Genomic DNA, 11,979 nt, shown 5'->3' on the forward strand with positions numbered 1-11,979 from the left:
TCAAGGTTGTTGAGCATTTCTAGTCCTGGTTGGAGTGTAATGTCCCATAATAGTGGACCCAAAACGGAACCTTGTGGGCATCCTTTCGTTACATTTTTACTTATTTCAAAGGAGCTTCCATTGTAAACAACTCGCCGATCTGTACAGTAGTTTTTGATGATTCTAAGAATTGTACCATGTATACCAAGCCTTTCCAATTCTGCAAACATCATAGGCCACCAAAGGTTATCAAAAGCACCGCTTATGTCTATGAAAATGATTATTGTATATTTTCCTTCATTATCATTTACAAAATCTACGTGTCGCAACAATTCATTGATGGCTTCTGTTGTGCCTTTGTTTTTCCTAAACCCAAACTGAAGATTACAATTGTTTATTCCTATTCTCTTAGTGCTTATTCTATTTGCAATTATTTTTTCAAATACTTTTCCTATAATGTTTAATAGACATATCGGCCTATATGACTTTGGCGAATTGGGATTTTCTGCAATGTTTTTCTGAAGAATTACAAGTTTTGCTATCTTCCATATTTTTGGAAAAATTCCAATATCTAGGCACTTATTGTAGAGCTTAGTTAGATATGGTATCCAAAATTGAGAATTATATTTAAAAATTTCCCCCTTTATGCTGTCTGGTCCTGGAGCTTTGTTGTTTTTAAGAGTTTTCAGAATATTTTCTACTTCGTCGTTATTAGTATAGAACTCTTCGTTGTCATTTATACTATTATTGTTATAGTTCACATAATGTTGTCTTAATTGACTATTCTCTTCGCTGTCAGACAAGGGATCGTCATCTGGAAGCAGCTTATGAATTATATATTGTAGCGTGTCTTCTATATCTTTGGTGAATTCTCCGTCTGATTTCTGCAAGGATGTTAACATAAGTGATGGTTTTATTTTATCCATAACTATCTTGTATGGCATTCCCCATGGGTCAATATTGAGCTTTTCTTTCACAAAGTTGTTCCAAACTTCCTTCTTCCTGTTAGTTAGTGCCTCAGTATATGTATCTTTCTGTCTTATGTATTCCTGTAATCTCACCATTTTCAGGTGAGGATCGTTCGTACGTTGGTACAGCCGTCTTTTGGCTCTGGTTTGTTTCTTGAGTTGATCTAAGTTATTATTCCAGAATACTGGCCTGTTGTTTGGATGTGAGCTCTTCTTATCCCTTGTACATTTCCTAATTGTGTCTATTATTACTTCCTCAAGTTTATCTACTACATTGTTTAGTTCTATCTCAGTTGTACAGTTCAATTCCGGCAATACGATTTTGCTATTAAATTTATCCCAGCAAATCTTCTTAACATTGTAACTAAGTTTTCTTTCATCATTAGTATGATTGTTTTGTGCTTGTCGATTTATTGTGAATTTGATTATTTGATGATCGCTATTTACTTCATTATCTAACACTTGCCAATTAGTAATTTCATTAATAAAATTTGCAGACACTAACGTGACATCAATATTTGATTCATGCCCGTTCCTATTCCTATATGTCGGGGGATTGCCAGCTACATTGATTACATGCAGATTCAATTCATTAATCGTTCGTTCCAATAACTCGCCCTTGTCGTCCAGGACACCTGAGTGCCATGTGGGTGATTTTGCATTTACGTCTGCACATAAAATTATTCGTTTGTGTGAGTATGACTCACATATAGTCTTTACTTCATCTAAAAATCTTTGTATTGGTAAGGAATATTGAAAGTACATGTTTATTAAAATAAAATCCAATTGTCCGTATCTTACTTGTAGACAGTTGGTCCAAGTATTGCTAAAATGCGATAGTTTTAATATTTGGATGTCATGGTTTAAGATGATTGTTGAAGCAAAAGAGCGTTCGTTATTTGCAATTGTTCTTACATCATGTTTGAAGGTGTTTGTATGTACAACCTTCATACATGGTTCCTGAACGCAGATAATATCAATTTTCTGTAGCATGCCGATTTGCAGGAGTTCTTCCATTGCAGTTTCTGAGCGCATGGCATTAATCTGCAATATATTTAACTCTGAAACAGTGGCCCTATCCATCTTACGGATGGTAAGTTTTTACCCAAGCATTGGGCCATTCATTTTTATGGTTATAAACCATGCGCCCATACTGCCTAACGAAATGCATATAAACCCTATTTAAATCCAAATTTAAGCCTCTTCTAGCATAAGCTGTGTCCACGAGTTCTAAAAGTTCCCTGGGATTCGTCGGTAAATTATTTATACTGAGTTCCATTAAATCCTCATCCTCTGATTGTGGAAATATAATCTGTTCCCCGTTTTCCTTTAATTTTCTTATAACATGTCTTAGCGCAAGTCTAAGAATTGCTGACTGCTCAAGTTTAGATAGTTTTAAAGTGAGCTCAAAGGACTCGTAAATTTTTACTGGATTCAGATCTTTATTCGAGCTGTTGACCTCTACTTCTTTTTCCTCATAATTTTCTGCCTTGTCTTCTATATTGGAATTTGTTTCTGTCGACGAGTCAATGTAATTATTTTTAGATGTACAGTTATGTTTGCGATCCTTTATCCATTTCCTGAACAGACCGAAAGCCTTCGTTCGCTTAGGTTCTATGATTAGTTTTGAGACGGATGCGGTATGAACCACTTCTTCCTGATTTACTTCCGTACATTCCGCTTCTAATTTACACACATTCTCCACAATTTTTTCCTCATTCACCTGAGATTCAATTTTATCCTTATTTTCCTTGGGCTCATTTTTCCTGCTAAGATTCATTGAGTCCTGTTGGTCTGGCATTTTAGTCTTTTCTGTTTCTTGTATGCCACATAGCCTAACGGCTGAGTCCAAGTTGGAGTACATTTCCTGTATTTCGTCATACAAGGTTGTAGATGGCTTCCTCATGCTATAATCGAATCTTTTAATTTGCCAATCAATTTCTGTAAAGAGGTGAGTCTTGTCAGTATAGAGCTTAAAGAAGAAACTCTGATTTGGAGTGCAATAATAGCTCTTGAAAGTCATTAGTACATCCTTCGGTCGCATTTTCCACAAACCCATTCCGATGGCCGGGATTGTTATTAGTCTTGGGTTTATTTCTCTCGCGATATCTTGGAAAAAATTTAGGACTGTTTCCAAGTCTTGTAAGAATGTTTCTTTACAAGAAATAACATGCATGAATTTGCAGTGATACCTATTTGATGATAACAAAACTCTGATAATTTTTCCGTCTTTGTCAGGAATTTCTAAGTCCTTAAAGCTATCTATATTAAAGTTATTATGAGAGTTCACAACTGCCTTTGCAAAACCACCTGGAAATGTTTTTAATAACGGATTAATAAAATGAAGTATACATTGTGTTTCCATTTCTAAGTTTATAGTCCCCGATTCCACAATCAGAGGTCTGAACATTCTATGATCCTTGTTTATTTCCGGAATGTTAATTTCTGCCCATTCTATGAAATTTTTTTTGCTCCTCTGTAGATTATAATTCTTCATCCGATTTGAGTCTCTTTCCAGTTTCTTCGGCGAAAGACTTGTCTTTGCTGTTAATGTGTCGTCATACTCCATCGATTTACTTGACATATTAATTTTAGTATTCGATGTGTCCGTGAAAGACTGGTCCGTTGTATCCAACTTAATTTTCATGTCCATAATCATATTTACTTACTTCTTTATCATAGAAGTATTTATATGTCAAGCATTCCTGTTCGCTCTTCGCATTACATTTCTTTTTCCTAATTTGACATGGAATACAAGCCTTTGGTTTTCCTTCCTCTTTACAATTGCTCTTGTCATGATCTGTTGCTCCACAGTGTCCGCATCTTGAGTCCTGTGATTTGCAATATTTTGCAACGTGCCCATAATCTTTGCATTTCAAGCATCGTGCTACACTGAGAAACTCTTTGACCGTTAGAAATTCGTACATAAGATATATGCGCTTCCCAGATACAAACTTGTTGTATAATCTAAAAGGGGCTTCTATAACAAGATGACATCGTGCTGCATTCTTGGGCCCAGTTCTAAACCTCACTTTAATTTCCTTTTCTGCCTGCTCCTTGTCCTCCTCCTCTAGGTTCTGTTTAATTATTGTGTCCAGAATAAACTCATCAGAGTATGACGTTGGCACATTATAAATGATACACAATGGATTTTTCTTTTTCTTCTTTTCCATAACGAATTCTGTTTTAAGCTTTGGATTGGATTGAAGTTTATCCAAGTCTTCCTTTGATGCAGTTTCTATTATTAACGTCTTTCCAGCAGCTTTCGTGGTGATAATTTTGACTTTCTCTTTCGCTGGATTAAAGGTCGTTTCCAATTTCTTTTGTAATTCCTTGGCATCAAGTTCCTTGTTTGCGCTTTTTAGAAAGAGCACAGGGCGTTGCTTCTTTAAGGATTCTTTGATTGTTTTACTTCTCATTGATTCTTCTTGTTTCATGGCCTCAGCATATGTCAAAGTTGGGAAATGTGGATCTAGATTCTGTTCATTTTTTCCTTTACGATTGTTGTTTTCTTCTCTTAATATCTGATTTTCCTGCTTCATGTTCGCTACCTGTTCTTTTAGGCAATTAAGCATTCCTTCCAGTTTAAATTGATAAGCCAGCCATTCGGTAAGTTTTTTCTTTATGGCTTCGATTTTGTATCTTCCAACCTTACTCGTGTCTAGGGTTGTGTCTACGAATTTCAGTGCATCTTCATATTTCCTCATTATTTCGTCCTCAATATTCTCATCCTGGTCGGTTTGGGTCGCATTCCTTGGTGTTTTACTTCCATGTTGTGATAACTGCGACATTTGTGCGTCGATCATTTCTTCATAGCTGCCGAAACTGTTCCTAATTGTTCTTTCATCTCTGTTCTTGAACCTGTCTCTGTCCCTCTCCATTTTCACTGGTGCCGATTACCCCTTAAATTTACGGATAACCCGCACCTCTGCTATGTAAATTGGGTTGCCTACCTACCAGTTGATAAGCAAGCAATTACACAATACTTTAAAAATGTTACCAACTAATTCAATAAACAGTCGATAAGCGCCTCAAATGTTAGGCCACCTCCCTTACATAAAAGTCAAATGGGTTGCCTATGCACCAGTCATTCATGCTTGTAACCCAACCGAACACTATGTTATTAGTCTAGAGATTTTAATTCAGAACAGTAACCTGCTTACAGATGAATGCCTGAAATGTTATGCAACCAACCTAACTTATTGATCAGGGGATTGCATAAGAAACAGTCAAACTTCAAGGTTCCAAAAGACATTGAATTACAATATAGATACAAAGTACAAACACGAACATGCACTAAAATGTTTGCGTTGCATTTTTAAAAAGTCAATGTACAGAGTTGCTTCCTGTTAATCGTATAAAAGATTGAATGTTCTGTCTTTAAGAACGCTATGCTAAAACACTAGTTAGATCATTAAAATATAACGTCAGTTTTTAAAAAATTCTAGCGTTCTTGTTTTTTGATGTAATAAAATGTCCTTACGGTCCTTTTCACGTTCTCACCAAGTCTCTATCTTCACTGGAACAAAAGTTGTGGCAACCCTTATTTAGGGGGTAGATACCACTTTTCCACTTAAAACACTACTTCAGTGCACCTTCAATGTCCGATTTGCAAAAAACGAGCATTGTTGTACACGTTTCTCCCGATAGAAATTCAACCTTTGCGGAGCGAAAAAACACGCGATCTGCACGGAGTTTCAGAATTTGAGCTGTTGGTGTCCTGCTACGATGTGTTCAAAATTGCAGCTTTTAAGTGTACTTAGACCCTTTAAATTGAAAGCTCAAATTCTGGGAGTAGGTTTTTCTGAGAGCTAAAGCTCTACTCAAATTCTGCACCGAGTTTCAGAGTTTGAGCTGTTAGTGGCGCAGTTTTGAAATGGACTTAGACCCTCTAAATTGAAAGCTCAAATTATAATGGATATCTGGACGGAGTTTGAGAAGTTCAGCTTTCGGTGGTCCTGCAGCGTGAAGTTGGCTGCACCACGTTTCAAATGGACTTAGAGTCTTTAAATTGAAAGCTCAAATTTTGTTAGTTGGTTTTCTTGAGAGCTCAAATTCTACTCAAATTGTGCAATGAGTTTCAGAATTTGAGCTCTTAGTGGTTAAAGTTTGAAGTGGACTTAGACCTTTTAAATTGAAAGCTCAAACTCCGGGAATTGTTTTTTTTTTTTTTTTTTTTTTTTTTTGAAAGCTGAAATTCTACTGAATATCTGGACTTAGTTTGAGAAGTTGAGCTTTCGGTGGTCCTGCAGCGTGAAGTTGGCAGGCCCACTTTTCCCATTTATTCCCTTATTTTGCGAGAATTGTTCTAACTTTTCAAGAGAAACTTTAGAATTCTTCAAGTGCTACACAGAACTCTAGAAAAATATGGAGATTTTAAGAATTTTGGTTTTGAATTAAGTTAGCAGCGAAACTTTAAAATCGCTATAAAATCTTTATTTACCCAGAACTATTGGTCTAACCTAATAAGAGCTCTAGAACTCTTTGAGTACTACTCAGAACTCTAAAAAAATGAAGACATTTTAAGATTTTTGGTGTTGCGTGAAGTTAGCACCAAAATTTTGAAATCGCTATAAAATGTTTATTTACCCAGAACTATTGGTATAACCTAGCAAGAACTCTAGAACTCTTTGAGTACTACTCAGAACTCTAAACAAATTAAGACATTTTAAGATTTTTGGTGTTGCGTGAAGTTAGCACCAAAATTTTCAAATTGGAATTCAAAAAATATAGGTATTTTATGATTTTTGGTGTTACGTGAAGTTTGCACGGACTCTTTAAAATTGCTTAAATATCTTTATTTACCCAGAACTATTGTTCTACCCTAGCAAAACTCTAGAACTCTTTGAGTGCTACTCAGAACTCTAAAAAAATTAAGACATTTTAAGATTTTTGGTGTTGCGTAAAGTTAGCACCAAAATTTTAAAATCGCTATAAAATCTTTATTTACCCAGAAGTATTGGTCTAACCTAGCAAGAACTCTAGAATTTTTTGAGTACTACTCAGAACCCCCGTGAAGTTAGCGACCAAAAGTTTAATAAATCGATATTTTTTTAGAGTTCTGAGTAGTACTCAAAGAGTTCTAGAGTTCTTGCTAGGTTAGACCAATAGTTCTGGGTAAATAAAGATTTTATAGCGATTTTAAAATTTTGGAGCTAACTTCACGTAACACCAAAAATCTTAAAATGTCTTAATTTTTTTAGAGTTCTGAGTAGTACTCAAAGAGTTCTAGAGTTCTTGCTAGGTTAGACCAATAGTTCTGGGTAAATAAAGATTTTATAGCGATTTCAAAATTTTGGTGCTAACTTCACGCAACACCAAAAATCTTAAAATGTCTTAATTTTTTTAGAGTTCTGAGTAGTACTCAAAGAGTTCTAGAGTTCTTGCTATTTTAGACCAATAGTTCTGGGTAAATAAACATTTTATAGCGATTTTAAAGTTTCGGTGATAATTTCACGCAACACCAAAAATCTTAAAATCTCTATATTTTTTAGAGTTCTGAGTAGCACTCAAAGAGTTCTAGAGTTCTTGCTAGGCTAGACCAATAGTTCTGGGTAAATAAAGATTTTATAGCGATTTTACAGTTTCGGTGGTAACTTCACGAAACACCAAAAATCTTAAAATGTCTGTATTTTTTAGAGTTCTGAGTAGTACTCAAAGAGTTCTAGAGTTCTTGCTAGGTTAGACCAATAGTTCAGGGTAAATAAGCATTTTATAACGATTTTAAAGTTTCGGTGCTAACTTCACGCAACACCAAAAATCTTAAAATCTATATTTTTTTAGAGTTCTGAGTAGCACTCAAAGGATTCTAGAGTTCTTGCTAGGTTAGACCAATGGTTCTTTGTAAATAAAGATTTTTATAGCGATTTTGAAGTTTCGGTGCTAACTTCATGCAACACCAAAAATCTTAAAATCTCTATATTTTTTAGAGTTCTGAGTAGCACTCAAAAAGTTCAAGAGTTCTTGCTAGGTTAGACCAATAGTTCTGGAAAAATAAACATTTTATAGCGATTTTAAAATGTTTATATGTTTAAAATGTAAAATGAGTAAAATGAAATTCTACTCAAATTGTGCACCGAGTTTCAGACTTTGAGCTCTTAGTGGTTAAAGTTTTAGGTGGACTTAGACCTTTTAAATTGAAAGCTCAAACTCCGAGAGTTGGTTTTTTTTTTTTTTTTTTTGAAATCTGAAATTCTGCGGAATATCTGGACGTAGTTTGAGAAGTTGAGCTTTCGGTCGTCCTGCAGCGTGAAGTTGGCAGGACCACCTTTCACATGGACTTAGGGCCTTTAAATTGAAAGCTCAAATTCTGGGATTTTTTTTCTGAGAGCTCAAATTCTATTCAATATCTGCACGGAGTTTCAAAATGTGAACTGTTGGTGTCCTGGTACGATGTGTTCAAAATTGCACCTTTTAAGTGGACTTAGACCCTTTAAATTGATAGCTCAAATTCCGGGAGTTGGTTTTTTTTTAAAGCACGAATTCTACTGCATATCTGGACGTAGTTTGAGAAGTTGAGCTTTCCGTGGTCCTGCAGCGTGAAGTTGGCTGCACCACGTTTCAAATGGACTTAGAGTCTTTAAATTGAAAGCTCAAATTTTGTTAGTTGGTTTTCTTGAGAGCTCAAATTCTACTCAAATTGTGCAATGAGTTTCAGGATTTGAGCTTTTAGTGGTTAAAGTTTGAAGTGGACTTAGACCTTTTAAATTGAAAGCTCAAACTCCGGGAATTGTTTTTTTTTAAAGCTCGAATTCTACTGAATATCTGGACTTAGTTTGAGAAGTTGAGCTTTCGGTGGTCCTGCAGCGTGAAGTTGGTAGGACCACATTTCACATGGACTTAGAGCCTTGAAATTGAAAGCTCAAATTCTGGGATTTGGTTTTTCTTAGATCTCATATTGTATTCAATATCTGCACCGAGTTTCAGAATTTGAGCTGTTGATGTCCTGGTACGATGTGTTCAAAATTGCAGCTTTTAAGTGTACTTAGACCCTTTAAATTGAAAGCTCAAATTCTGGGAGTAGGTTTTTCTGAGAGCTAAGGCTCTACTCAAATTCTGCACCGAGTTTCAGAGTTTAAGCTGTTAGTGGCGCAGTTTTGAAGTGGACTTAGATCCTCTAAATTGAAACCTCAAATTCCGGGAGTTCGATTTTTTGAAAGCTCAAATTCTAATGGATATCTGGACGGAGTTTGAGAAGTTGAGCTTTCGGTGGTTCTGCAGCGTGAAGTTGGCTGCACCACGTTTCAAATGGACTTAGAGTCTTTAAATTGAAAGCTCAAATTTTGTTAGTTGGTTTTCCTGGGAGCTCAAATTCTACTCAAATTGTGCACCGAGTTTCAGAATTTGAGCTCTTAGTGGTTAAAGTTTGAAGTGGACTTAGACCTTTTAAATTGAAAGCTCAAACTCCGGGAATTTTTTTTTTTTGAAAGCTGAAATTCTACTGAATATCTGGACTTAGTTTGAGAAGTTGAGCTTTCGGTGGTCCTGCAGCGTGAAGTTGGCAGGCCCACTTTTCACGGACTTAGAGCCTTTAAATTGAAAGATCAAATTCTGCGAGTTGGTTTTTCTGAGAGCTCAAGTTCTGCTCAATATCTGCACGGAGTTTCAGAATTTGAGCTGTTGGTGTCCTGCTACGATGTGTTCAAAATTGCAGCTTTTAAGTGTACTTAGACCCTTTAAATTGAAAGCTCAAATTCTGGGAGTAGGTTTTTCTGAGAGCTAAAGCTCTACTCAAATTCTGCACCGAGTTTCAGAGTTTGAGCTGTTAGTGGCGCAGTTTTGAAATGGACTTAGACCCTCTAAATTGAAAGCTCAAATTATAATGGATATCTGGACGGAGTTTGAGAAGTTCAGCTTTCGGTGGTCCTGCAGCGTGAAGTTGGCTGCACCACGTTTCAAATGGACTTAGAGTCTTTAAATTGAAAGCTCAAATTTTGTTAGTTGGTTTTCTTGAGAGCTCAAATTCTACTCAAATTGTGCAATGAGTTTCAGAATTTGAGCTCTTAGTGGTTAAAGTTTGAAGTGGACTTAGACCTTTTAAATTGAAAGCTCAAACTCCGGGAATTGTTTTTTTTTTTTTTGAAAGCTGAAATTCTACTGAATATCTGGACTTAGTTTGAGAAGTTGAGCTTTCGGTGGTCCTGCAGCGTGAAGTTGGCAGGCCCACTTTTCCCATTTATTCCCTTATTTTGCGAGAATTGTTCTAACTTTTCAAGAGAAACTTTAGAATTCTTCAAGTGCTACACAGAACTCTAGAAAAATATAGAGATTTTAAGAATTTTGGTTTTGAATTAAGTTAGCAGCGAAACTTTAAAATCGCTATAAAATCTTTATTTACCCAGAACTATTGGTCTAACCTAATAAGAACTCTAGAACTCTTTGAGTACTACTCAGAACTCTAAAAAAATGAAGACATTTTAAGATTTTTGGTGTTGCGTGAAGTTAGCACCAAAATTTTGAAATCGCTATAAAATGTTTATTTACCCAGAACTATTGGTATAACCTAGCAAGAACTCTAGAACTCTTTGAGTACTACTCAGAACTCTAAACAAATTAAGACATTTTAAGATTTTTGGTGTTGCGTGAAGTTAGCACCAAAATTTTCAAATTGGAATTCAAAAAATATAGGTATTTTATGATTTTTGGTGTTACGTGAAGTTTGCACGGACTCTTTAAAATTGCTTAAATATCTTTATTTACCCAGAACTATTGTTCTACCCTAGCAAAACTCTAGAACTCTTTGAGTGCTACTCAGAACTCTAAAAAAATTAAGACATTTTAAGATTTTTGGTGTTGCGTAAAGTTAGCACCAAAATTTTAAAATCGCTATAAAATCTTTATTTACCCAGAAGTATTGGTCTAACCTAGCAAGAACTCTAGAATTTTTTGAGTACTACTCAGAACCCCCGTGAAGTTAGCGACCAAAAGTTTAATAAATCGATATTTTTTTAGATTTCTGAGTAGTACTCAAAGAGTTCTAGAGTTCTTGCTAGGTTAGACCAATAGTTCTGGGTAAATAAAGATTTTATAGCGATTTTAAAATTTTGGAGCTAACTTCACGTAACACCAAAAATCTTAAAATGTCTTAATTTTTTTAGAGTTCTGAGTAGTACTCAAAGAGTTCTAGAGTTCTTGCTAGGTTAGACCAATAGTTCTGGGTAAATAAAGATTTTATAGCGATTTCAAAATTTTGGTGCTAACTTCACGCAACACCAAAAATCTTAAAATGTCTTAATTTTTTTAGAGTTCTCAGTAGTACTCAAAGAGTTCTAGAGTTCTTGCTATTTTAGACCAATAGTTCTGGGTAAATAAACATTTTATAGCGATTTTAAAGTTTCGGTGATAATTTCACGCAACACCAAAAATCTTAAAATCTCTATATTTTTTAGAGTTCTGAGTAGCACTCAAAGAGTTCTAGAGTTCTTGCTAGGCTAGACCAATAGTTCTGGGTAAATAAAGATTTTATAGCGATTTTACAGTTTCGGTGGTAACTTCACGAAACACCAAAAATCTTAAAATGTCTGTATTTTTTAGAGTTCTGAGTAGTACTCAAAGAGTTCTAGAGTTCTTGCTAGGTTAGACCAATAGTTCAGGGTAAATAAGCATTTTATAACGATTTTAAAGTTTCGGTGCTAACTTCACGCAACACCAAAAATCTTAAAATCTATATTTTTTTAGAGTTCTGAGTAGCACTCAAAGGATTCTAGAGTTCTTGCTAGGTTAGACCAATGGTTCTGTGTAAATAAAGATTTTTATAGCGATTTTGAAGTTTCGGTGCTAACTTCATGCAACACCAAAAATCTTAAAATCTCTATATTTTTTAGAGTTCTGAGTAGCACTCAAAAAGTTCAAGAGTTCTTGCTAGGTTAGACCAATAGTTCTGGAAAAATAAACATTTTATAGCGATTTTAAAATGTTTATATGTTTAAAATGTAAAATGAGTAAAATGAAATTCTACTCAAATTGTGCACCGAGTTTCAGACTTTGAGCTCTTAGTGGTTAAAGTTTTAGGTGGACTTAGACCTTTTAAATT

This window comes from Thermobia domestica, chromosome 16 (assembly GCF_964235325.1).
Source record: "Thermobia domestica chromosome 16, izTheDome1.hap1.1, whole genome shotgun sequence".
Lineage (NCBI taxonomy): Eukaryota > Metazoa > Arthropoda > Insecta > Zygentoma > Lepismatidae > Thermobia > Thermobia domestica.